The sequence below is a fragment of the Chlorocebus sabaeus genome, chromosome 10 (genome assembly GCF_047675955.1).
Source record: "Chlorocebus sabaeus isolate Y175 chromosome 10, mChlSab1.0.hap1, whole genome shotgun sequence".
Classification (NCBI taxonomy): Eukaryota; Metazoa; Chordata; class Mammalia; order Primates; family Cercopithecidae; genus Chlorocebus; species Chlorocebus sabaeus.
Genome location: NC_132913.1, coordinates 48,297,291 through 48,323,900, shown reverse-complemented (window position 1 = coordinate 48,323,900; position 26,610 = coordinate 48,297,291). Strand labels below are relative to the sequence as shown.

Genomic DNA, 26,610 nt, shown 5'->3' with positions numbered 1-26,610 from the left:
AGAGACACATTAATAGAACATTCAGGCAGGAAGTTTCTATGCTATAAGGATGATCACTTTACTCAAATTAGTGCATAAGTTTCATGAAATTCTAATCAGAACTTTTTCAGGGGAGCTTTATTTATTTTTAATCATCTAGTTAGTTATCTCTATGACTCAATGTCATAAGTGTTTAAAAGAAGTAACTAGACATTGCTGTAGAGCCCCAGTTGGCTGCCGGGCAGAACCTCAGGCAGGTTAGACTGGGTATACAACCCCACATCTTCTTCTGGCTCTGAAGCTAACTGCTTGGAGGCACACTAGTGCGCACCACCTGTGAGCACGTGGAAGTGTATCCTGGAGGGAGTGAGGAGATGGGAGTGGGTGAGTGAGAAGAAAGACCTGGCTTCTAAAAATGACTTGGTTGCTGTGTGAACATGGCCAAGTCATCTTCCTTTTTCTATCATAAGAGTCTCCATGCTTTGGGATATGACATCTCTCAAATATTATTTTAATATTATAAGAAGGTAGACCAGTAGTAACAGGAAGCCATGGAAAAAGAGGTGATATGAATTTATATTTAAGCCCTGGTTCTGCCACTTACAAGCTTGAATATCACAGCTATTACAATAATTTAACAATAGTGATAATAATTCTTGACTTTTAATCTTTTTGAGCTGTCATTTTTCCTATGATTATTCTTAAGAAAATAACTTTATGAAATATTACATAGTATTTAATATTTATTTTTGGTTGTGAAAATATGAGGGCTAATTGGTAATAGAATAAGACTAGATTACTATAACTGCGTAAGTTTAAATGGTCCAAGGAGATGCAGCACTGTCTATAAGATTAATACTTTAGTGTAATGAAATATTCACTATCATGTGCTTTCTATGAGATGAGAAAAATACTAAACTTGAGTTAATTATTATTATTATTATTATTTTGAGATGGAGTTTTGCTCTTGTTGCCTAGGTAATGGCACCGTCTTAGCTCACTGCAACCTCTGCCTCCTGGGTTCAAGTGATTCTCCTGGCTTAGCCTCCTGAGTGGCTGGGATTACAGGTGTGCACCACCACGCCTGGCCAATTTTTGTATTTTCAGTAGAGACGGGGTTTCATCATGTTAGCCAGGCTGGTCTCCATCTCCTGACCTCAGGTGATCTGCTGGCCTCAGCCTCCCAAAGTGCTGGGATTACAGGAGTGAGCTACCACGCCCAGCCTTGAGTTAATGTTTGAATAGACACACTGGATCAGGCCAGGATCTATTTTTAAAAATATAACCAAAAAAGTATGAATACACTTTTACTTTAATTTACTTTTCAGCCTAGTAAGTTATGAACAACTTAAGTCAAATATCTTTCAACATAAATATCAACATTATGTTATAAAAATCATTCATTGGAGAAGGCTCTCATTCCAGATATAAACTTAAAAAAAAATCATTCAGGTAGAGACATAAATTCTATCCTAAAAGTTAGAAAGAAATTGAAAATTAAAAAAAAATTTTCCTTGGTCTTGGCTAGGGACCCTATTATTTATGTATTTATTAATTAAATAGAGATGGGGTCTCACTATGTTGCCCAGGCTCAAACTCCTGGGCTCAAGTGATCTTCCCACCACGGCCTCCCAAAGTGCTAGGATTATAGGCATGACCCACCACATCCAGCCATTTTCTGAAGGCCAAATTTCTAACTATGACATTGACTACAAAGGCATTATTGAATCATGTCATAAATTACTCACATAGCAAGAGTAAGAGGGTAACATATCTGCAACACTTCAGTTTAAGACATCCAGACCACCTTGCTAGGTTGAGAATCAGTAGGAAATATTGAAATTAGATTACCTCTTCTCCAGGTTACAAGTCTTCCTTTGTAGACTATTCCTCTGTAAAGATGTAAACAGTTACACAGTCGGAAAGTGTTTTCCACAGGCTCTATCAATGCTGCTCAAACTGTCCAGAGCTCTCCCTTCGTTGAAGTGGGAACTTCCACTGAGAAATCCCCCAACTTGAAGACTTCCTTGTTTGTAGCTAGCAACAGCCAATCATGGCACGATACTGAAATGAAGCAAAGACTATCAGAAAATATTCTGTAAACCACTCGTGACTGTAGTTCTGACTTCCTTTTGAAGCAAAGATACTTTGTGTGAATAGTTAAGGCATTTTAACAGCAGCAGCAGCAGCAGCAGCAGCAGCAACAGCAACAACAACAACAACAACAACAACAACAACTCAGGAACTGTAAATACAAAAATATTTTTGGATTAAGCATTTTATGTAAGAAAATTTAAAAGTTCAGTTTATTTGATAAGTGGCTTTTTCACCTAAGAAGCACATTTATAAACAGGAGGTAAAACCCAAATTTGATTATAGTTGTCTTTATGGCCTACAGAAGTCACTTGGAAGAAGCTTTGTAGTAATAAGGTTTAAGCTCAGTTGCAGAGCCTGAGCTTAGGTACTCAGAAGAGAGATGAAGCAAACAAGGGTCTTAAGACAGCTCTTCTGCCTTGAGAACTTAAGGTTCACTGTTTGTGGGATAAATGTGTGTTCCAGCAAACTCGGGAAATACTTTACAAATACATGTATTTCTCTTAGGTTACTTAGAGCAAAACATCACATTTTACATGCAAACGGAAGATACCATGTGCACCACAGACATTTTTCTTTGATATAAAATTTTAGAGCTGGAAATGACCTTAGACAACATCTGTTTCATTTCCTTTTTATTACAGATGAGGGAAACAGGAGAAGGTAAATGCTCAATGTCACAAGTAAAGTTAGAAGCAGCACTTAGATTAACATCTGAGTCTTTTGAATCCAAGTGCATTTCTTTTTTTTACTGCACTACCCTCTTGGCAAATAACGTTATTAAGCTGGATAAAAACTATGTCAATTAAGCTGTCTCCTTTTTCAGCTCCTGCATTCTATAGATGAGAAGTCTGAGGTTTTACCTAAACTTTAACAGTTACTAAAAGGTCTAGAATTTAGAACTTCTGATTCTTAGTCTAGTTTGTTTTCCACTTTGAAACACTGCCCTCTCTTAAATTATGTTAAATAAACCTGAGATATGCTACTTATGATGAAATTATTCCATAAAAAATAATTTCAAAAGTATCTAAAATGCTGAATAAACTTATGATTAAAAGGCTTCTACTTACTCATCTAACATACAATGAAGCATTACATTTCTTTCAGAACTATGGGTTTTATAACTATCTCACTGATGAAATGTTAAATATTAAATGCTCTTGTGTGCAATAGAAAAATAAAACCAACCTATCCAGTGCTGTAAATATGGCAAAAGAAACCAACAAAAAAGTAAGATAGCCACTAGTGAAAGGCAAATTTACTTCTTAAGAATTTACAGTTTTGAATGAGCAAGGTTTTAAAAATACAGCTTTTAAAAAAAGCAGTCCTCCTATCTAGACTGGGAAATGCCCCTTTGGTCTCTTCATCCTGTGCCCCCTCCCTCCTCTATTTACTTTGGCATTTGAGCTTGGCGGACACCCAGCCTCCTGCAGAACTGGCTACTCCTGGGTGTGTTGGCCTCAATCTGGTGGGGCATTGTTTGAGAGAGGGTCCTACGGCCAAGACAGAGAAGCTACAGTTAGAGAAGCTTTTTGAAGAAATTCTGAGTACATGAAATTTAAAACCTATGCCACTGACCAGTTCTAGACTAGGCAAAATACGTGAGGCAGATGGAAGTTTTAATTTTTGTTGTCTCTAGTAGTTCCTTTTCGTATTTCCCCGCTCCCTGCCTTTTTCTTTCTCTCAGTCATAAATCATGTGACCAGGACTGACAAAAATGCAGAAATTCCTTCAGAGGAGGAAGCAAACTGGTACTAAGCCAGAATTGGCAATGGTTAGGGTATAATGACCAGGGCAGGAGTGGGATGAGCATCTCCAAACCCAAGTTAGAGGGTGGGAGGCAAAAGTCAGGTTCGTATTTAGGCAGAGAAGAATGGCTGAGGGGAGTTACTAGTCAAAGAGTGCGGACATTACTGCCCTGGGGCAGCAGGGTTCTCAGGGCAGGTCTGGTCGAAAGGCCTTCTTAAGAAGAATCCTGGAAAGTCTTTTTTAGAGAGAGTGAAGAGCAAGAAAGTCAGGTCTCTTAATTGCTAACTAGGATTTAGGAATAGGTTCCCTCCTTCAGAGGGAGACCCAGGTGCCTGAGACTCTGGCCAAGTAGCCAGTTAGGTAGCCAGGCTGCATGGGGTGGGTGTTTGATTGAGAAACTTGGTTCAGATGATCACATGGACACCTACAGGGTGAATTCATGCTCTAGGCACAATATGTGTGAAAACAGCAGTGTTTTCTAGGCTCTACTTGTTGGTGGGCTGATGCTTCAGGATTTTATTGGCCCATGGCCACAGTGGGGCTGACGCTAAGGGAATTTGAGACCTGCCAGGATGATAGATACTCTTTTTCCACAACCACCCCAACCTCTATAAATTGTGCACTGGGCAGAGTAACCTATATCATTTATTTGCAACTCAACGAAAATTTATGCCAAAGTTTTGCTTCTCCATAGAGGATATTTGCATTTTAGGTCGAGTTGTAGAATTAAAGGTATCCCCATTTAATGAAACTTCTGGTCACAGTGAATGGATGAAAGGTATATAGTGGATGTAGGGAGTGGGATAGTATAGGGAAAATATACTTACTCTTTACAATTCATATACTTAAGATGTTACCTAAGTTGATGATTGGCCTTATACCTGTAGGGACATTTAATTAGCATGCTTGGTCAATTACAGTTGCATCAACCCCCCTCATATAACTTTTGACTCCTCCAAAACTTAACTACTAATACATCTTACCTATAATATAAAATCGATTAATGAATATTTTGTATATGTGTTATATACTGTATTCTAACAATAAACCAGAGGAAAGAAAATGTATTTAAAAATCATAAGGAAGATAAAATATATTTGCTATTCATTAAGTGGAAATGGATCATCATGAAGATCTTCATCCTTGTTGTCTTCACGTTGAGTAGGCTGAGGAGAAGGAGGAAGATGAGAAGGTCGTGCTGTATCAGTGGTTTGAGGAGTGAAAGAGAAGGAGAAGGTGAAGGGGGAGGCAGGGGAGGTAGGCACACTTGGTGTAACTTTTGTGAAATAGAATCACATATAAGTGAACCCACACAGTTCAAACCCATGTTGTTCAAGGATCAACTGTATTTATTATAGTATATAATATTATCTACTATGTGTTAGGCTCCATGCTGGGTGCAGAAGTTCTTAAAATGCTTTTTTTGCTCTTGAGGAGCTTATATTCTTAAGGAGGAGATAGACGTGCAAATGTTTAACTCTGCTCATTGACAAAGTTAAGAGCAGCGATGCATACAAGTGCTAGCTGTGTGGGCAGAGAGGCAGTTCTCAGAGCTCGAGCCACGCATGAGGAGATGCCTAGATACCCAGGGATTAAACAAACAAGAGAATCAAAGGTTAAAAATTTATTTCATACCCTTCTCCACATTCTCAATAAATCCACTCTGATTTTTTTTTTTTAGACTAAGATTGTGGTTTTTTTGCTTGTTTCCATGGCTTTTTTAGTAAAATAATTGTAAAAATCTTAATTATCTTTTTAACATTGTAGGGGATTATTTATAATCTTTACTTTTTTTTCTTTCTTTCTTTTCCTTTTTCTTTTTTCTTTTTTTTTTTTTTTTTTTTTTTTTTTGAGATGGGGTCTCAGTCTGTTGCTCCAGACTGGAGTGCAATGTTACAATCCTAGCCCACTGCAGCCTTGAACTTCTGGGCTCAAGCAATCCTCCCACCTCAGCCTCCTGACTAGCTGGGACTACAAGTGGGCACCACCACTCCCAGCTAGTTTTCTTTTTACATTTTTTTGTAGAGTTGAGATCTCACTATGTTGCCCAGACTGGTCTTGAACTTCTGGGCTCAAGCAATCAACCTCCCAGAAGGTTGAGATTACAGGTGTGAGTCACTGCACCCAGCTTATAGTCTTGATGATAGATAGACACAATTTGAGTGTTCTTAGCATCTAGCCTTAAGAAATAAATCTGTGAGGTACATAGGCTAAGTAGTTAAGAAGTAGCTTGAGCATAGTCTTTTTAATTTTCTTTAACTTTTAAGTTCAGGATAAACTTGTGTCATGCAGGCTTGTTGAACAGATTATTTTGTCACCCAGGTATTAAGCCTAGTATCCATTCGTTATTTTTCCTGATCTTCTCCCTCTAGTGTGCGTTGTTCCCCTCTATATGTCCACGTGTTATCATTTAGCTCCCACTTATAAGTGAGAACATGTGGTATTTGCTTTTCTGTTTCTGCGTCACTTTGCTAAGGATAATGGCCTCTAGCTCCATCCATGTTCCTGCAAATAACATGATCTCGTTATTTTTTATGGTTGCATAATACTCCGTGGTGTATACGTGCCACATTTTCATTTCTAAATGCCTAAAGATAGGCATTTAGGTTGATTCCATGTCTTTACTATTGTAAATAGTACTGCAGTGAACATACACGTGCATGTATCTTTATGATAGAGCAATTCATATTCCTTTGGGTACATACCTAGTGTTGGGATTGCTGGGTCAAATGGTAGTTCTGTTTTTAGGTCTTTGAGGAATCGTCACACTGCTTTCCACAATGGTTGAACTAATTTACACTCCCATCAACAATGTGTGTTTCTTTTTCTCTGCAACTTAGGTGCATTATTTTTGAGAACAAGAATGAAAGTGGGACCCTGGATTCCCCAGCACTCTGTCCTCCCCTTTATATGATAGGTATGTATTTTTGGCTATCAAAAGAAAGAGGAAATTTAGTGATATGTGATAAAACAAACATTGATAGATTAAAAATTAAAAAAAAAAAAAAACTCTTGACAAACTCAAGTAATAGGCTGATGCCAAAATGAAATTCAATAGGAATAATTATAAAGTTGTTAGTTACTACTCCCCTCCCTACCACCATCCCACAAATGAACAAAAACTAGAAAGGAATTGCATAATCACGCAAAGGGTTGATGAGCTGCAAGTTAGTAGCAGTCACACAAAACTAACTTGAGTTTTACTCGAGGTGATAATATGGGAATTCTAAAAATATCCCCAAAGTAATAGGACATTAGAATTCCCTCTAGAATGAGGGATGCGTTAGTCCTGCTTTCTGACCCATCTTTCTGGGTACCACTCTGTAAGACCGCAGACAAACTAGTTATTAAATACTCATCCATATTACATGTGTATGATTGCAGGAATGGAGGATGTTTAGCTTAGAGAAACTGAGAAGAAGAGAACTGTATTCAAATATCAAATTCATTTATGTAGCTCCAAGAAAGGCTTCAGACCAGTGAGCCAGAACTATAAGGAAAAAAAAAATTGGCTTGTTACAGGAAAATGAACATTCCAATAGTCAGAAAACGAGATAGGCCACTTTAAGAGGTAATGAGTTCCTTCTTTCCCCAGAGAAAGGAGACATATGATGAATGACCATTGTTTGGGAATGTAGAAGAGATTAAAATCTCAGATGGGTTAATAATGACAAATACCTGTATATAATTTACTGTGGTCCTGGCACAATTCTAAGTATGTCACATGTATCAGTTTATTTAATCCTTATAATACCCTATAAAGGAAGTACTCTTTTATAGTTTCAAAACTGAGGCATAAGGAAGTAAACTGGCTCGACCAAGTACACATAGCTATTAAATAGTAAGTGGAAACTGAGGTGTCTGTCTCCAAAGTCCATCCTCTTAACTTTTAATGCACCTGGGATTGCCCAATACAGTGCACTTTATCTGGTGAAGATTCTGTCACTCATTGACACATGACATTTTAACGGAGGCGGAAAAAAATTCAGATGCATTCTCTACCACTTTCGATTTCTTCTTATTTATTTATTTATTTATTTATTTATTTATTTATTTATTTATTTATTTATTTTTTGAGACGGAGTCTCGCTCTGTCACCAGGCTGAAGTGCAAAGGCGCGATCTCGGCTCACTGCAACCTCCACCTCCCGTGTTCAAGTGATTCTCCTGCCTCAGCCTCCCGAGTAGCTGGGACTACAGGCACATGCCACCATGCCCGTCTAATTTTTTGTATTTTTTAGTAGAGACGGAGTTTTACCGTATTAGCCAGGACGGTCTCAATCTCCTGACCTTTTGATCCGCCCTCCTCGGCCTCCCAAAGTGCTGGGATTACAGGCGTGAGCCACGGAGCCCGGGCTGATTTCTTCTTATGCCTAGTTGTGGAAGCTTTCAGGCTGACAAGAACTTAATGAACTGGGAATATACCACCGTCAGTTCCTGCTCAATACTTACCTGGGTCTTGGGATGGGCATGTTAAGAATAGCATAATTGAAGATGGCAGGAGGATGGGAAGGGAAAAGGAGGGTGATGCAGAAAGGGTGCTGATATGGTTGGGCTTTGTGTCCCCATAATCCCCACGTGTCAAGGAAGAGACCAGGTGAAGGCAGTTGAATCATGGTGGGAGGGGGTTTCCCCCATGCTGTTCTCGTGATAGTTCTCACGAGATCCAATGGTTTTATAAGGGATTCTTCCCTCTTCGCTTGGCACGCCACCTTCCTGCAGCCTGGCAAAGAAGGCGCTTTGTTTCCCCTTCACCTTCTACCATGATTGCACATTTTCTGAGGCCTCCCCAACCATGCTGAACCGTGAGTCAATTAAACCTCTTTCCTTTAGAAATTACCCAGTCTCGGGCAGTTCTTCATGCAGTATGCAAACGGACTAACACAGGTGCTCTTGTTGAGAAGTGGAGGAGCAAATTGGCCTTGCTGCCTCTTTTCTAATGCCAATTTAGAAAAATAGGGCAACCTGGGAGGAGATTCAATACCATTAGTCAAGGAAGATGATAATGATAATACACATTTGTTTCTGCAGTTTTACTCATCCTTCCATTTTTTTCTTTCTAATCTGTTATGTATAGCTTACTATGTCATAAAAAAGTACATGATACTTTCTACAGGGTACAAGGTGAATTATTTAAGTTTCCTTAAAAAGTCTCTGTAAGCTGACAGAATTTAATCAGAAAATGAGGCATCTCACCATTGAAGAATTTGTTTTAGATATTATACATTCTACTTTCTGTTTTATTGGCCAATATAGCAATATATTTAGTTTATTACCAAATAACCTTTCTATTTTGATCTATGCACTGGGATTTCTTTTTTCTAAAGTTGATGAGAAACACCAGCCAAAAGAATGAGCCTCACATGCATTTTTCTTTCTAAATTGAGAAACCCAGAAAAGTGGTTTTGATATTAGGATAAAATAGAAATTACTGAACTCCCCTCAAAGAGGTAAGGAATATATAAATTGTAGAAAACAAATTTGCATTACCTGAAATATATTTTTTTGAAATTATAAATTTATGAAATCGAAATTACTATGAGATGCCTGTCATCAATAATTTTCTATGTGAGAACACAGTAATTTAGTACTGATACAATTACTAATATTAGTAGGATTAATAATAGCTCATACTTGTAATTATCTATAAATGAGAAAGATAAAAAATGTTAGCCTGTCTGTAACCTCTAAGACACAATGGTGGTGAGAAAGAAATCAAAGAGGAGAAGAGAATAGAGGGAGAGATGGAAAGAATAATCCATAAACTCTGCGTTTTTCTATGACTTCAGTAAAATAAGTCAGACTCTCGATGAGAGCTGACCTTTGAAAACTGTTTAGCATGACTCCAGGGGGATGTTTGGGAGGATTAACTAGCTGAAGCTTGCAGAGAGATTTCAAAGTTCCTTGTGCGTTATTTATTCCTTGGTTTACCAGTTTAATTCCTTTTTAATTTGATCATATTTGGTGGGATGCCGGAGCCATGATAAAATATCCGGTAAACATGGGTTTCAAGTAAAATCACAAGCTATTGTTTAAGGAGGAAAGATTGAGGTAGTTCTAAAAGTGTAGAGGTAATTCTGTGCGTAGACATGCTATTTTTAAAAGATATTTTTAAGTTAAATGACTTCAAAGAACAGGAAACAGACCCAAAGAGATTAGTTGATTTTCTAAATATCAAACAGCTGACTCATAATTTTGGTAATTTTTCACTGGCATTAGAGATCCTGGCTTCAAAGTACTTGATCACCTTTGGCATTGTAATTTGAAGATGCTGTTGTGGTTTGAAAGCTGAGTGGGATGGAATTGGTGAACTTTTTCTAATTACTCAATTGGTGAAAGAACTTGTGTGTTTTATTCTTCTCTTGTCATTGGGTTTCAGATTTTAAAATATTGTTTGGATGGAAAAAAACTTTGTAGAAACACCTCTTTCTCATGTCGTTTATTTATTCTTTAACTCTTCATTCATCAGTTGCAATATGCTGATCACCTCTTGGGAGGGGGAGCCATAGAACCAAGCCCAGTGGCACTTTCTGCAGCATGTCAGAAGTAACACCCATCTCTTTGCAGAGGAGTTAGGCAAATAGGTGCTGGAGCCATAATGCCTGCGTTCCAAATGCTGACTTCACCTTTGACAAATGTCTTGTCAAACTTATGGTAGTTTTGAGAATTGAACGAATTAGTACGTGTAAAGGATTTAAAACCCTGAGCACATGGTAAGATTATGTAAGAGAGTTTCTTTGTTGTTCTTTTTTGTTCACTGATGTGTTTTTCTTCATTGTCTCTGTAAAATTAAAATGTGAATTGGCTGGGTGTGGTTGCTCACGCCACCACTTTGGGAGGCCTAGGTGGGTGGATCACCTGAGGTCAGGAGTTCGAGGCCAGCTTGACCAACATGGTGAAACCCTGTGTCTACTAAAAAATACAAAAATTAGCCAGGCATGGTGGCAGGCACCTGTAATCCCAACTACTCGGGAGGCTGAGGTAGGAGAATCACTTGAACCCAGAAGGTGGAGGTTGCAGTGAGACGAGATCACACCATTGCACTCCAGCCTGGGCAACAGAGCAAGACTCCACCTCAAAAAAAAAAAAAAAAAAAAAAAAGAAAAAAAATTATAATGTGAATTCATACAAGTTTTGCAGGAAAACTAGATAGAGAGAAATTATTTAAGCAAGATCATTTTTGTTTGTCTATGCAACTTCTGTATTGCCTTTTCCTTTTTCCCCTTGTAGCCTATGTACTGTTTGGGAAGCAAACTCCACCCACTGTCCATGGGTAGGCTAGGACTGGCTCAAACCAGTCAGTACATTATATTTCCCTGACCTTTGTTATTGGCTGAGGGTGGAGTGCACGACATAAGCCAGTCTTAACATTGGTGAATACCAGGACTCTTGCTTGGATTACAGAGCTGAAAGTAAAAGTGAAGCACAGCCCTCATTATTTAAGCTGACAATCAGCCTAACGCTACAGGGGCTTCAACTACAGAATAAAACCATCATCACGAGATGGCCAAAAAGAGAGATGGGGAAAAAATTGGTCTTTTAAAAATTTTAGGCCGGGCGTGGTGGCTCACACCTGTAATCCCAGCACTTTGGGAGGCCGAGGCAGGCGGATCACAAGATCAAGAGATTGAGACCAGCCTGGCCAACATGGTGAAACAACATGGTGAAACTAAAAAGTACAAAAATTAGCTGGGTGTGGTGGCGCTTGCCTGTAGTCCCAGCTACTCGGGAGGCTGAGGCAGGAGAATTGCTTGAACCCGGGAGGCAGAGGTTCTGTGAGCCGAGATCGTGTCACTGTACTCCAGCCTGGGCACACAGCCTGGGCACTCTGTCTCAAAAAAAAAAAAAAAAAAAAAAAATTTATATATATATATATATTTACTTTTGAGACACAGTCTCGCTCTGTCACCCAGGCTGGAGGGCAGTGGCATGATCTCAGGTCACTGCAACCTCTGCCCCCTGGGTCCAAGCAATTCTCACGCCTCTGCCTCCTGAGTAACTGGGATACAGGTTCATGCCATTGTGCCCAGCTAATGTTTGTAATTTTAGTAGAGATGGGGTTTCACCATGTTGCCCAGGATGGTCTTGAACTCCTAGCCTCAAGTGATCCATCTACCTCGGCCTCCCAAAGTGCTGGCATTACAGATGTGAGGTCCTGTGCCTGGTCAAAACTTGGGTCTTTAATAATATTGCTGAGCCACTGAATCAAACAACTTTAAAGCTCCTTCTACCTCTTGACTTTTGAATTATGTAATCCCCAAGGTTCCCTTGTATTGTTTAAGCTAGTTTGAGTTGGATTTTCTGTTACTAGCAATTGAAATCTTCTTGCTCTAATACTCTATATGGTCAAAAAGGAGTCATGAATACAACAATAACCACAACAAATAGCCTTTATGGAGATTTGCTCTATGTCAAACACTGCTCTGAGTATTAATCTTTACAACAATCCTGTGAGACAGGTATCATGACTCTCAATCATTACCACTCTCAGTGTGGGACTCTGAATACCATATTCAAAGTATCATGACTACAGATCTTGCATTTCCAACATGACCTTTTTTGGCTTGTTTTGTGATTACGTGTGTATGTGTGGGTGTGGGTGGGTGGGTGGCTTTTTGAGATGGAGGTCTCTCTATTAGTACTGATACAATTTCTAATATTAGCAGGATTAATAGTTCATACTTGTAATTCTCTATAAATGAGGAAGATAACAAATGTTAACCTATCTAACCTCTAAGACCCAATGACAGTGAGAAAGAAATAAGAGAGGAGAAGGGAATAGAGGGTCAGATGGAAAGGATAATCCATAAACTCTGGGCTGCAGTGCAGTGACCATTATCAGGTATGATCATAGCTTATTGCAGCCTTGAACTCCTGGACTCAAGCTATCCCCTATTTAGCCTCCTGGGTAGATGGGACTACAGGCATGTGTCCCTGCACCTGGCTTAGTTTGAGATAATATTTTTGCGGAAAACAGATGTATAAAGTCTAGCTAGTCAGGCTCCTTTTCCCTGTTCCCTCCAGATAATTTTTAAACTGAACACAGAACATATTCATTTGGGTACAACACTGAAAATGAACAGTTGATTAAGTCCCTTGTATATTTCAGTTTGAATTTTTAGTTTCAGGGTTTTGTTTTATTTGATTTTTTAGTTGAGGGTTTAATATGAGAAACTATCTTTCTTGGATTTGAATGCTCACTGGTTTTTTTCTATGTCAGTTGTTGTAATCAGGATAGTAGAGTCATCTGAAATAGATTCCTCTGGCAGAAGGGCACACTATCTTTCTGGTTCTTTGCATACTTTGGGTTTTTTAATAAGTGCTTTGAAAGTTTATTCCTTAGGAATGAAGGCCTTTTTCCCCAACCCCTCTTATACCAGTCAAGGTTCAGTCAGGAGACAGAAATCAGATAGTAATTTCAACAGGGAAAGGTTAATATAAATAACTATTAACTATACCAGGTGCTGATCTATAAAGGAGTAAAGATAACACAAAAGGATATCTGGGACTCAGGGAGGGTATCCAAAGAAGGAACAAATGTGGGAAAGAGAACCTCCTTCCTAAGGCCAGAATTCAGACCACAGTGGAAAAGGTGTGGTTGTAGACCACAAGATTGCAGAGAAGTGTGCTTGGTTGCCCAGGCCAGAACTGGTCCACAGATGCTGAGCAATAAGTAAACCACCCCTCCAAAGTGCACGTGTGCCAAGGCTGGGAAGCTGACTTTCGGGACACCTGTGAGATTCACTGGGAAGCTGTCAATAGGAATGCCACTGCGATTCGATGAGGAACCATCAGTATGTATGCCACTGCAACTTGATGGGGTGTCACTAGAGCAGCCTTACATGCACAGTTGGCAGCCATGAGATAAGAACAAGAAGAAAATAGCAAACACCAGAACCAGGAAGAGAAGTCCTGTTCATCTTGTAGTGTTTCTCCACCTCCGTATACTGACAAAGCTTGACACTGTTGTCACTGCAAAGAAAATATTTCAACATTCCAGCTTCATTTTTGCTGAGCAGCCAATAAAAGGTGGCTTTGAAGCTGGGATGCAATACATACTTAGCTGGCACACTTTTGAATGCAGGGAATAAGTTTTCATTATACCCTGTTATGTCAAAATTCAGCAGTAGCTTTGTTTAAGTATATTACCTACATTATATGAAGGTCAGTGAAGCAGATGTTAACTATAAAATGTCTTTACAGGTGTAGTCCCCACCAACATCTTGGGGCTCCTCAAATCTTCCTTGAATGATGTCTGAAATAGGTTAGATCTTTATTTGTAGTATAATACTTTGACCCCAGTTAAAATATAACTACCTCATGAATGAGAACTATTATACTGTTATTGGCTATTAAACTTTAAGATGATTGAAGGTGGTAAATTACCCCAAGAGGCTGAGGAGAGGACTTTAACTGACTGCCTGTATTTTAATCAACATTCTTTCTTGAAACTTTTGACAAATGGTATCAAACCATGTTAATGAGCTCTCAGAGTATTCTCTCTTATTTTCTATCCACAGAAACATGGTTAAAACCTTGAATATACTCTTGTCTGAACATATGTTTATGTTAATGAGGAAAGTTTACTTTAGGAAGAAAAATTGTTTCTATTTCTGACATGATAAGATGTAGTAACAGGCTACAAAACTTCAGACTTTATGTGATAGAACATTTGAAGATATGAAAGTTTATTTCCTCTTCTTGAAAGATGTTAAAACTTTATAAAAGACACAGAATTCTAAATTGACTTTTTAGGTTAATTTAAAATTTGATGGGGTATGGTTCAGAAAGTTGGTGCAGCTATAAGATATAGAGCACTTAAACTTATAAGTAGCAGAATGTTTTTTCCCATCCATTAACCAGTTTATTTGATGTGCTATCTGCTGGAGCTGCCATAACAAAATACCACTGATCAGGGTATTTACAGAGGTTTATTTTCTCACAGTTCTGGAGCCTGGAGGTTCAAAATTAAATTGCTGGCAAGGTTGATTCCCTCTAAAGGCCATGAGGAACGAACCCATTCCAGGCCTGTCTCCTTGGCCTGCAGTTAGCTGCTCTCTTCTGCTCCTTCACAGGGTGGTTTCCCTGTACAGGCAGGTCCCTTGTGATTGTGTATGGCTAAATTTCCTCTTCTTATAAAGACACTAGTCTGATTAGATTACAGCCTACCCTAGTGGCCCCGTTTTAACTTGATCATCTCTTGAAAAGTTCTATTTCCCAAAACACTTTCTGAGGTTATGGGGGTTAGGGCTTGAACACACGAATTTGATGGGACTCACTTTAGCCCATAACATTGGATGAACTAAGCATGATATATGCAGAAAGCCACTTACTTTCTTTTCTCACCACTGCCTTTTATCTGTGCTATTTGAATTTCTAGATCAGCTGTTTGGGTGGCTTCTTAAATTCATAATTTGGGTTCTTAATCTTCTCTGTTCTAGGGTTTCTGATGAAAATCAGAAGTAACAGAAAAAAACCTATATATACTGCTATATGCATCAGTAATTTTACTACTGAGACAATTTGAAGTCAAAGTTTAGATTCAGGCCGGGCCTGGTGGCTCACGCCTGTAATCCCAGCACTTTGGGAGGCCGAGGCGGGCGGATCACGAGGTCAGGAGATGGAGACCATCCTGGCTAACACAGTGAAACCCCGTCTCTACTAAAAATACAAAAAATTAGCTGGGCGTGGTGGCAGGCGCCTGTAGTCCCAGCTACTCGGGAGGCTGAGGCAGGAGAATGGCGTGAACCCGGCAGGCGGAGCTTGCAGTGAGCCGAGATTAGGCCGCTGCACTCCAGTCCAGGAGACAGAGCGAGACTCTGTCTCAAAAAAAAAAAAAAAAAAAAAAGTTTAGATTCAGGTTATATCTAAACAGAACAAGACGGTTTGATTTTTGGACTTGTTTTCTCAAAGTATTGCTTCAGTCAATATGGTTGGACCAGTTTGGTGTGTAGAATTAGTCTCAGGGACGTTCATCATTCTTTCAGGGTGGCTCCCTGAAACAGGTGAGTGGATAGACTGGGTAAATGGGAGTAATTTTGTAGGTAGGGCTGACAAAGAAGATTTCCAAGAGATCTATTTAAGGTCTCTTAGGCCTTCTTTACCAGGAAGCCTGAATCAAGGGGCTTCACTTAGCATCCATCTATCTCTGATCTGTGTTCCTGATCCTCAAATAATGACCTAATTCTGTTCTACCATGTTCCTAATTTTGGCATGTTCACCAGACTCAAACAGCCTGTGTTCCTGTGATATTTCTGCTTTACTCCTGATTTCAATTATGTTTCCAATCCTGGATTTACAATCTGGGCTTGATTCCTGCTACTCCCTTGCTTGAGTTCTGTTGTCTGTGGCCTTGAATTGCTTGACTAGGAATCATTCCATTTCATGACTCAGCAGGAAGCACCCTGCCACTGCTTTCACAGCTTGCCTGCTCGTAAAGATTTCAGAAGTTTTTATTTCTCTAATTTTGAAAGCATTTTCTTTTTTTTTTTTTTTTTTTTTTTTTTTTTTGAGACGGAGTCTCCCTCTGTCGCCCAGGCTGGAGTGCAGTGGCCAGATCTCAGCTCACTGCAAGCTCCGCCTCCCGGGTTTACGCCATTCTCCTGCCTCAGCCTCCCGAGTAGCTGGGACTACAGGCGCCCGCCACCTCGCCCGGCTAGTTTTTTGTATTTTTAGTAGAGACGGGGTTTTGCCGTTTTAGCCAGGATGGTCTCGATCTCCTGACCTCGTGATCCACCCGTCTCGGCCTCCCAATGTGCTGGGATTACAGGCTTGAGCCACCGCGCCCGGTCTTCTTTATTGTCATTGATGCCAGTTTCAAAGCATAGGAAAACAGAGTTTTGCCTTCTCTACAAATCCAACAGAACTTCTTAAAAGTGATTACAAAATTAAATCCTGACAGCGACTCAGGAACTTGTTTCTCTTTTGGGTACTTATCCTGTGTGGGCTGCTCATAAATGCAGCCCACACCATGTGAAGCAATCAGCGGCAACTTGGTGGGAATCAAACATTTATATTCTGGAAAAACTGAAAAAACAAAACTCTCTTGTTTAGGGCTGGCGCTTCCTCAATACACAGGAAAGAGGATTGCCATAACTAGGACATCACAGAACCTATCTATGTGGACCAGAAGGTAGGAGAAGGAAGCTGGGATGGGGCAAATAGAAATCAGCCTTCTAGGAACAGGTCGTGTCTATTGCACAGAGCATGGAAAGGATGATAAACCTGGAAGTGGTTTAGGTTGGTACTGACTTTCAAACCAGATTCATTCTCTGCACAAAGACCCTAGTCTTTGTTATTGATGAAGAAAATATCATCAAAAGTTTCTCCCGTTACTTAAGCCTACTGTAGTACCTAAAGTGGAGTGTATAGACTATTTTTTATGATGAAGTTTTTATCAGACTAGGTGAAATGAGAAGGATAAGGCTAGTGTAGTGATTTTTCCTTTAAAGCTAAATTTATTCACTTTTAAAGAACTGTTTTTTATTCTGAGATTAGTTCCCTCCTAGTTAAGTTTTGGTATTAACATGTGCTTTAAAAAAATAAAACAACACTGTTAATGGATGGTAGTTATTTGTTTTTATATCTTTGCTTAGCTAATTAAAGATTAGCGATCTTATATCAGTCCCCAAATTGTTTTTGAAAATATTACCTACTTCATAAAATCCAAACATTTTGGAAGTTCTGATTGAAGCCACACACTATCCAGTGATACAACAATGGGGAAAGGAACAGGAAACCTAAATTAGCAAGAGACCATGTTCTTTGAAGGATAGCGAATAGAGGGTGGGGCAAAAATGGCATCAAACCCCAGACACAGTTTATCCAGAAAGTCTCTCTCTTCACCATGGTGCTTCCTATGCACTGAATATAAAAGTAGGTTATCATAAATGGATTGTGTTTTTTCATAGAAGCAATGCTTTAATTATGGGATATACTTTCATCCAAAGACTCAACATCAAATATATCAGAAATGGTAAACAAAGAATGTCTCACAAAAGAAAAAAGAACTTCAAACAGTTGAAGTCTATTCTGCCCACAGTTAGAGGTGAAAAAGACCATGGATATCCTTGCTATTTAAGTGTGATCAGCAGGTTGGAGACATCAGCATCATCTGGGCCATTGTTAGAAATGCAGAATCTCAGAGTCCTGCCCCTGCATTTCTGAATCAGAACCTAAATTTTAGCAAGATCCTCAGGTGATACTTATGGACATCTGTTTGTTTTGTAGAGGAAAACCAGGACCAAAAGGGCTAGCAAACAGAACAAAGTCTATTATGACCCCACAATGGGAACAATCTAAGGGCAAGATTAGGAGACAAGCCCAGGGCAGATAGGGCGCACAGGGCCAGGTTAAGACATCAGGAAAGTTGAAAGGAACAGCTGCTTAATAGGAAATGCTGCTGAGATGTGCCTGGAAAGTCATGGCAAACTCACAGCACTCCTTCTTGGGAAGAGATGATGTGGTTTTTCCATAATCCCATCCAGTGTTTTGGCTGGAGTTGGGACTCAGAATAATCAGTGGGGAGTACAGTGGGAAACTCTGACATGGTAAATAAGAGGGGAAAATGTAGTCAAATCTCCCTCATCCTACATCCCTCAGGCTGGTCATTAAAATCACCCAGAGAGCTTTACAAATGCCCCACCTCCCAGTGCCTGGGTGCTACCCAGAGAGATTCTGATTTAATTGTACTGAGGTCTGTCCCAAGCATCAGTAATTTAAAAATGTCCTCAGTTGATGGTTATATGTGGTCTGCATTGTAAACCCTGAAATGTTATTGCTTTAAAGACCTGAAAGGGAAAAATAGTATTTACAATCCATAAAAAAGCAGCTCTACTATAGCATAAATATATGCCATATAAATTAGTACAAAAATTGGAGTAAGCATTTAATTAGAAATTTTATTTAATTCTGTTAGAATTTGGAATGATGAGGAGGAGCATGGATTTGAAGGTATTTTAAACCACAAATAAAGTATTTGTTTTCATCTTATTTAAATTTCCTGTCACAAACAGAAACTCAGAAGTATAAATTGGGATTAAGACTCAAGAGGCCTGGATCTGCTCTGCAACCTCTTGCTAGTGATTAACCGTTGTTGAAACTCATGAATGCATGGGTGAAGGTGAAGAGTTAGTGTTAATTAGACTGCCTTGAAGTGGAGCGGCTCCACAAAAGGCTAATCTTGGAAGCGTGGAGATTATTTTTTATTACCTTGACACCTAGTTTGCAAATTCCTATGAAGGAAAGTATCAAGAAGCTAACTTTTATTGGGCACCTATTCTGGGCCAGGCTAGGTTTTCTCATGTCATTTTCACAACTACCCTTTAGATATTTTTCAAAAGATCAAGCAGGCTCGGAGACTGAGTAACTTGGACACAGGTGGTAAATGACAGATACAGTTTTTGAACTCAGGTGTGCCGGTCTTCAGAGCCTATGGTCTTTCTATGGCACACATGCTGTGCTCTCCAGAGAACAGAGGAGCCTGCTATAGCATCCTTCTTTCTCTCCTTCTTTATTTTTTTATTTTTTTGAGCAGGGTCTCACTCTGTCACCCAGGCTGGAATGCAGTGGCATGATCATGGCTCACTGCAGCCTTGAATTCTGGGGCTGAAGCCATCCTCCTGCCTTAGATTTCTAGGCAAGTGGGACTACAAGTGTGCACCACCACGCACAGCTATTTTAAACAATGGCATGTTGGTATAGAGTCTTGCTATGTTGCTCAGGCTGGTTTCAAACTCCTGGACTTGAGCAATCTTTCCACCTTGGATTCCTAAAGAAGTGGGATTACAGGCATGAACCACCGTGCCTGGCCTAGCATGTTTATAGCCATAAAAATGTGTCTCACACACAATAGATGGCTGCTAATTATTTAAGAAGGAACAACTTACTTATGAAACACATATTAGCTGAAGGTCTACAGCTGTGCCTTACATCATGACAGTGGGCCATGGCCATGAACTCTATTTCCCTTTACTTCTCCTCATCTCCTATCATTCTCTTTTTGGTAATTCTTCAACTATTCCCACCCTGTGATACGCTTCTTCTCTCCCTGTGGAGCTGAAGAGCCAAATGCTGACCCAGCTCCCAGATTCCCTTTAGTTGCTGGTCCTGGCCTGGCAGTCTTTGGAAGTATAGGTGAAGGGTCAAACTGGCCCAGGTCTGGAGGTACCCAAGAAAAGCCAGAGATGCATGGTGCTTGAACCTTGATATGTGTTAGACTCAGGTACAGAAATGGAATAAAATTGTAGGCTCTGTTGGGGGTCAGAACACATACCCCAAAGTATAGCACCATAGGAATTAAGAAAACAGCTGAAGCAATAAGGTAGTTCTCTGACTTCCTCCCATGTTTCTCCCCTGAGAGCTAGCCATCAAAGAATTCTGACCTCCCCCTCCTGAAAGTAGGTCATAAGATCCTCATGTGACAGGTGTCCTGACCTATACCTCCAGGGAAGGAATGTCACACAGAAAGGTCAAGAAGAATCTGCATAAATAGGCCTTGTGGAGTTTCCCCCAGTTTGTTACCATTAGCTTATACCCTTTTGTCCTCCAATCATTTCTGCATGACTGTCCACAGAAATACACAGTTTTCCCTAGGTCTTTGGTTCTTCATTTCGGAAGCCTCTGGTGTCACATAAACCTTTTGTAAAATAAATTGTATGCTTTTCTCTTGTTAAACTGTCTTTTGTTATAGAAATGTTAGCCATGAACCTTGCAATGGGCAAGGAAAGAAATCTTCCCACCCTACAGCTACTACATTCTAATTTAGAGATTAATTAAGTCTTCAATAGTTAACATGATGGATTCCTAAGACCCTGTTTATTTCTGATTTATTGATGGGACTGAATAAAACAGACTGTTCTCAAAAATTCATACTGGGACTTCCTCTTCCATATGATTTGGTGTATTCAAGACTACTTGAATCACTAAAGCTGAGCTCAGGAGAATTTTTTTTTTTTTTGATGGCAACTCCACAAAATGGGTGCTAAATATTGAATAACCAAAATGAAAGCTGTAGTTTTGCTGGGGCTGAACTAGAAAATGTACTAGAAATGAGTAATTCTATTAAAAAAATCAGTGAATTGATAATAGTCGTAAGATGGATTCTGCAACAGAAGCAGTCCTGTGTTGGTTTGGGACAGCTGTATGGGCACGTGACTGTCACAAGTTATGGTTTCAATACTAAGCATAGTGTGAGCACTCATTAATCTGGTAAGGATTAGCTAAGCAGAAAATACAGTTTTGTAACTAGTTGGAAACTTACTCAGTGCATTATTTTGGGTTCTTCCCACCTCCAGCTTAATGTTTGACTGATTTCCTCTTTACTCAGAATTTATATGAGAGTAATAAGAATGATGATAATGTTTATGATTTGTTAGATACACAACTGTCCTAGATACCTGCATGTATTAGTTTTGAAGTTAAAAGCTTATAAATAGAACTTATTGTAGCTAAATAGTGTCAACTTACATCTTTTATTCCAACGCTGTGCCATTTCCAGAGATACCAGCATCACTGTTACTGAGCTTCCTTGGGGCTGTTCTTGGGTAGGGCAGATGTTAGAGCTGAAGATTGTTCTCTGTAAGTCACGGAAATACAAGCCATACTCTGTTCAGCTGTCTATGTGCACTGAAGAAACTAAATACTAGCAGTGGTCTTGGCAGGGTCTGATCCAGCACCTTTGTTTCTTAGTACAGTCAAAAAAGCACAAGAAAAGGGAACAATTCTGTATTCACAAGTCATCTGTTATATTGAAGCAGCTCCTGGCAGGCATTTTTGATGAGGTGAAATCATGCAATGAAGGAGCTTTAAAATAGGCAGACTTACAGCTGATTTGTTCTCTCTTCTAGCTTTTACGTTAACAAAAGAACAGATCTGGGTGAGGAGAGTTTAGGCTGAATGTTGGCTGGTCCTCAACCTCTTGCCTGAGCTGCTGTGTAGTGCACCTCCTGAACATTTCATGATGTTCCTGACACAAGATACAGTGCTGTTTATAAAATAAAGGTGGTTTAAGAAGAGTATTTCATCTTGAGAGCCTCTATATCATACGTTTACAAGGTAGAAGGAAAAAATTATCTCTTCCTAACTTGAAACCCTAAGAACAACTACAATAAAAAACAAATATATTCAATTCTGATAGGCCAGTTGGTAACTTTTGCACTCAAAGCAAAATTTATTGTGAATTCTAGTTTGGCCAGGTGACCCATGGATTTCCAGGGAGGGAAAATGCAGATACCTGAGGCCATTAAGGGCAGAGGGAGAGAATGTGATTTCTAGTGAATTAAGAAGTCTTGATGAAAAGAGGTTACATATTAGTGGGAAGATGATAGGAAACAAAAAGATCATAATGTATTCATAATGTATTAAAGTGAAATCTAAGCCCCGTGAGAAATCAAGGTAAACAGAATGAGTCGCCTTCACCTATTCTCTTGTTTCGTAATAGTTACAAAATAGTGTTGCTAATTTACTTAGTAGAATTGTTAGGCAGAGCCTGCAATTAGGATTTCCAAGCTCGGTCACAGTCTATCTCTTTAGCTCAATTGTAGAAAAAATACAGACGACTTTCCCGTAATCTGATAACTCTGACATGTTCTCTTGTCGTTTTTTTTCCAATACAGAAGATATTAGTTGCAATCATGTAAATGCAATTTTGTACTCTACATTTTTTTCTATTTTCTAATGCATATTTTTATATTGCTTAATCGTTGTTTTAGTGATAATTTATAAAAGCTGAAAAATATTCCATGAGTTGATACATACTTTAACTGTTTTTTTTTTATTGTTGGATATTTAATTCAAGAATTCTTTTAGACTTCTTGCCTTTTGATAAATGAAATTAAACTGTGTGTATCATTAAGAGAGACTTGTTCTTAGAAATTATCCTATTTAACTGAAATATATATTATATCTCTTGCTTGTTTGCCTTTTAATAAATGGCTTATGCTTGTGTCTTATATTTTATGAGACAATTTATAAGATAACATAATTATTGAAATTCTATTGGTGACAATTTCAGAGGAGCTGTTCTCAAACCTTAGTGGCTATAAGAATCACCTGTGGTACTTGTTAAAATGCGCATTTCTGAGCTCTATCTTCAGATGTTCTGATTACCTAGATCTTGGGTACTGGCTGAGGCATTCTCACATAGGGGGTTATATAGCACAGGTAGGTAAGCACTGTCTTTATGCAAATTTAGGATATCATTTAGCACAATGTTAGTCAAATTAACCACAGAATGCTGGAATATCTTTAATTGCATTTAGGATAACTTTTTCAGGCAGCTTGTAAAATCTAATTGTTCTTGTGCCTACAAGCAGAAAGTCTAGTTTGACTTTATGTCAAAACTCACCAGGCAGTGAAGAGGAAGAAGACCAGGAGAATGAAGAAGAGAGCTCCTACCCCTGAGGTGGAAGACAGAAAGGGCAGAAGACTTGCCAGCTGCGTGTTTGAGATGATGAGAGGACTGGAGAAGATGTAAGGACTCAAGAATCATAGATCCATACTCTTCTCCAGCTACAAAGTGATGTGATAAAGATACAACAAACCTATTTGATGAGAAATCTAAACAGCGGTTTCAATGAAAGTAGTGTTTAAACATATTTAGTTAGCTTTATAGTTTGACAAAACTAAGGGTTTAAACTCATATTCAGCACTTACAAAAAAAAGGTATTTCCACCTTAGCAGAATAAAATATCTGTAAATTTGTCATACTTTCCCCAAAGTCATTAGAGAATAAAAGTGTGAATAGGACCTAGTGTGTTTTTGTATGATGTTCTCCTATTTTAGCGTCTATCATGAAACTCAAAGTTTGTCAGACTGTTCTTTTTCCTTTATTTCTTTTTGTCAGACTGTTCTTTTTCCTTTATTTCTCAAAATAAGCAGTGAGTGGGCAGATATCATTCCTATTTTGTAATTACAGAAAAAAAAAGCACTGTAAAGTGAAATGTTTTGCTTATAGTTCCACATCAGCTAGTTGATCTTCTACTGAATTCTGGAGGGCTGAGGTCATACTTCTTTAACTTTTTTAAGTGCTACAGCAGGCTTAGCACTGCTGGGAGAACTTTTCCACGGATCTGTCACATTTCTGCATATCTTAGGAGCAGAGACATCGACTGTCTCTTGCCCAAGAATGTCTTTGATGAAGTTTGTACAGCAAACAGTCTTTGAAGACAGAGATAGCATCTCCCTTTGGTGCAAAGGCAGGGCATGCTGGCTGTCCAGTATAAAAGATTCAAGTTCCCTAAATTCAAAGTCCCTTTCCTGAAATGCAAACCACTGCACGTGCAGGCATTCATCTGAGCCAATCTGCATTGCTTCTGTGGGATCTGGGGACAAGGGAAAAATATGGTACTCACGCTGCTTGCTGTGCCATCAGTAATAAAGTCCATTGTCTTTGACCCAGGAGTCTTACATCATCAGCCAGCATCCACGAATCTGTGGCAGACTAACTTGTTAGCTAATCAATGGAGTAAAATCTCACAGCCTTCACAGTTCTTGACAATCACAAAATGGTGTTCAATTAAAGATTGTAAAAGCGAACAAGACCCAAATAATAGAGTCTAAGTCTTCTGGCGGTAATTCAGGGTACTTGGAGAAATCTGTACTACCCTATAAAGTGCAGCCAGAGAAGCAGTGACAACCACACATGCCCTGGGGAGAAACAGATAACCTGTTTTGAGTAAAATAACTGCTGACAAAGGTGGTTCATCTAATTGAAGCTATTGAACTTGGAGTTACAAATTTGTGTGGATAAGGAATGTTCTTAAAGTTACTGAGCTGGCAGGAAATCTAATTTTGTCCTTGTTCTCCTTTTCCTTCAATCTAGAGGTTTACATTTTGCCCTGAAAATGAGGGCAGAGCCAGTATGGTCCATTATGGTCACTTCTGATCTGCTCTTTGTCTAAGCCAGTATGGTGCCTTGAAGCAGCCGATTCTGTGCTTCTGTGCTGATTTGGCGCGGGCATCTCTGCTGAGGTTCCACCCAGGCAGGGAAGTGAGTTCCCAGACTCCTTGCTCTCTTTCCAGATGAGGGGAAGCCCTCTCTCTCCGTTAGGACAACTTCTCGTTATACACATAACATAATACCTTCAAGAAGCTTATACTTTTTGAAAAACAAAATCAGGAGTGAAACATATCCTGGAGCAAAGGAGTCCAAAGGATTTTGGCTCTTTTTCTGGAAAGGGTCTGAAGAGGAAAAATAATTTGAGAATAAAGCACAGTTAAGTATTTCAATAAATCATCCAGCTACACTGTGTTTTATATCTTTTCCTTCTTTATATTCTTCTTGAATCCTTTCCCTAATAAAAATGGGTGAACATTTTTGGAGTGTTACATGGATTGTTTTAAGGGTGCAAGTTCTAAGACAGTAGCCTGGGCGTTAGAGGGGAGTTAAGGAAAGAGGTGGTGCGCACAGAGGGTGAGCAATACAAATAGAAAACCTTTAAGTTGGTCTCTTAGGCTTTAGCCCTCTTAGTTCTCTTCAACTAGTAACCCTTCCTCCCCGTATCAGGCTCTCAAGGTAAAACTAACCAGCAAAATGCCTGCTTAAGCAACACTTTTACAATTGAAGACTATGTAAATGACAATAAAACACTGGCAGTATGTGCAGATTCTCTTGCATACTAGATTCAGAACAGAAAATATGGTCTGTCTTGACTCTCACTGCTGTCAAGTGTTTAAATTGTCCTTCTAGCATATATTTAAAACACATTGTCATTGCAATGTTACCAAACAGTGAGCAAGTCAATGTATCTGAGACCACACAATGATTGACATTTTATAAGTCAAACAGAGAGACATGGAACCTCATTCTGTGACTGCTGTTTCCAGCTCTGAGGACTGCTGATACAGTTTCTGACAGTATGGGGAGATGTGTAATGTTGGTTCACAACCACAAGCTGTAGAGTCAGAAGGTAGCCTCAACTCTTTGGTCGCTTGGCACATGCTCCTTCCTGGAATGAGAGAGAACCAACTCAAAGGACAGTGATGTCACTAACACATTTTCAAGCAGTTGTTCTTTTTTGTGTGAATGTTGGGGTATTCTCATTCTGTTATTTTCCATCTTCTTTTGGGTTTGGGAAAGATGAGCTTATCTAGGTTAAATGTAGGGCCACTTATAAGATCGCAGAGCAAGGCAAGGGGGAGACACAGACCTTCTGGGTCATGACACACGGTCATACATGGGTGAGAAAGGTTCTTGTCCTCAATTAAAATCATTTACCAAGTTTCTCACATACCATCAGAAAATTTAAACTAAGATTCAACTTTTAAAATTTAATTTGCACCTGAAATGAAAGGACAGTCTAAGCTTTTTAGTTAGAATAAAAATTTATCCATGCAGCTGCCCCAACTGAGTTAGGGTGAGATATTTTTTGTCCCTAGATTGTGAGCCATTGTAGAAGGCAGAAACTGCATTTTTAATCTTTGTATTCTAAAAACGTAGCTCAGTGCCTGGCACAAAATACATGCTTGATAAATTTTTATCAAATAAGATAAGATAATGAATACCAACAATTGAATAACTACAAATATGAAAGCCTTCCAGATTTCCTGGGTCTTGTTTACAGAGGTTACTCTTTCTATTGACATATTTTTTTTCAGCTTGATTAACTACATCTCATTTTATTACATCTTTTATCTTTTATCTAATTAAAGTTACTATGCTTCACAAACCCTGAGAAAATAGCAAGGTTATCCACTAGAGAGTATTTCTTGACCCTCATTCCCTTAATAAGCATCCCTGGCAATGTTTTTGACTTCCCAAAAGAGTCGTTACACAGATTTCATATTATTT

At 39.1% G+C, this 26,610-nt stretch overlaps 1 protein-coding gene and 1 long non-coding RNA gene across 2 annotated transcripts in view; one reads left to right on the top strand and one right to left on the bottom strand.

Annotated features, from left to right (window-relative positions):
* TANK (TRAF family member associated NFKB activator) overlaps positions 1–1,955 on the bottom strand; it is a 103,465-nt gene extending 101,510 nt beyond the window's left edge. Inside the window, exon 1 of the mRNA XM_007965139.3 lies at positions 1,831–1,955. The gene's annotated coding sequence lies outside the window, so the exon portion shown is untranslated. The remainder of the gene's footprint in view (positions 1–1,830) is intronic.
* LOC140712572 (uncharacterized) overlaps positions 1–26,610 on the top strand; it is a 72,537-nt gene that overhangs the window by 26,859 nt on the left and 19,068 nt on the right. The gene's annotated exons all lie outside the window — the stretch shown is intronic.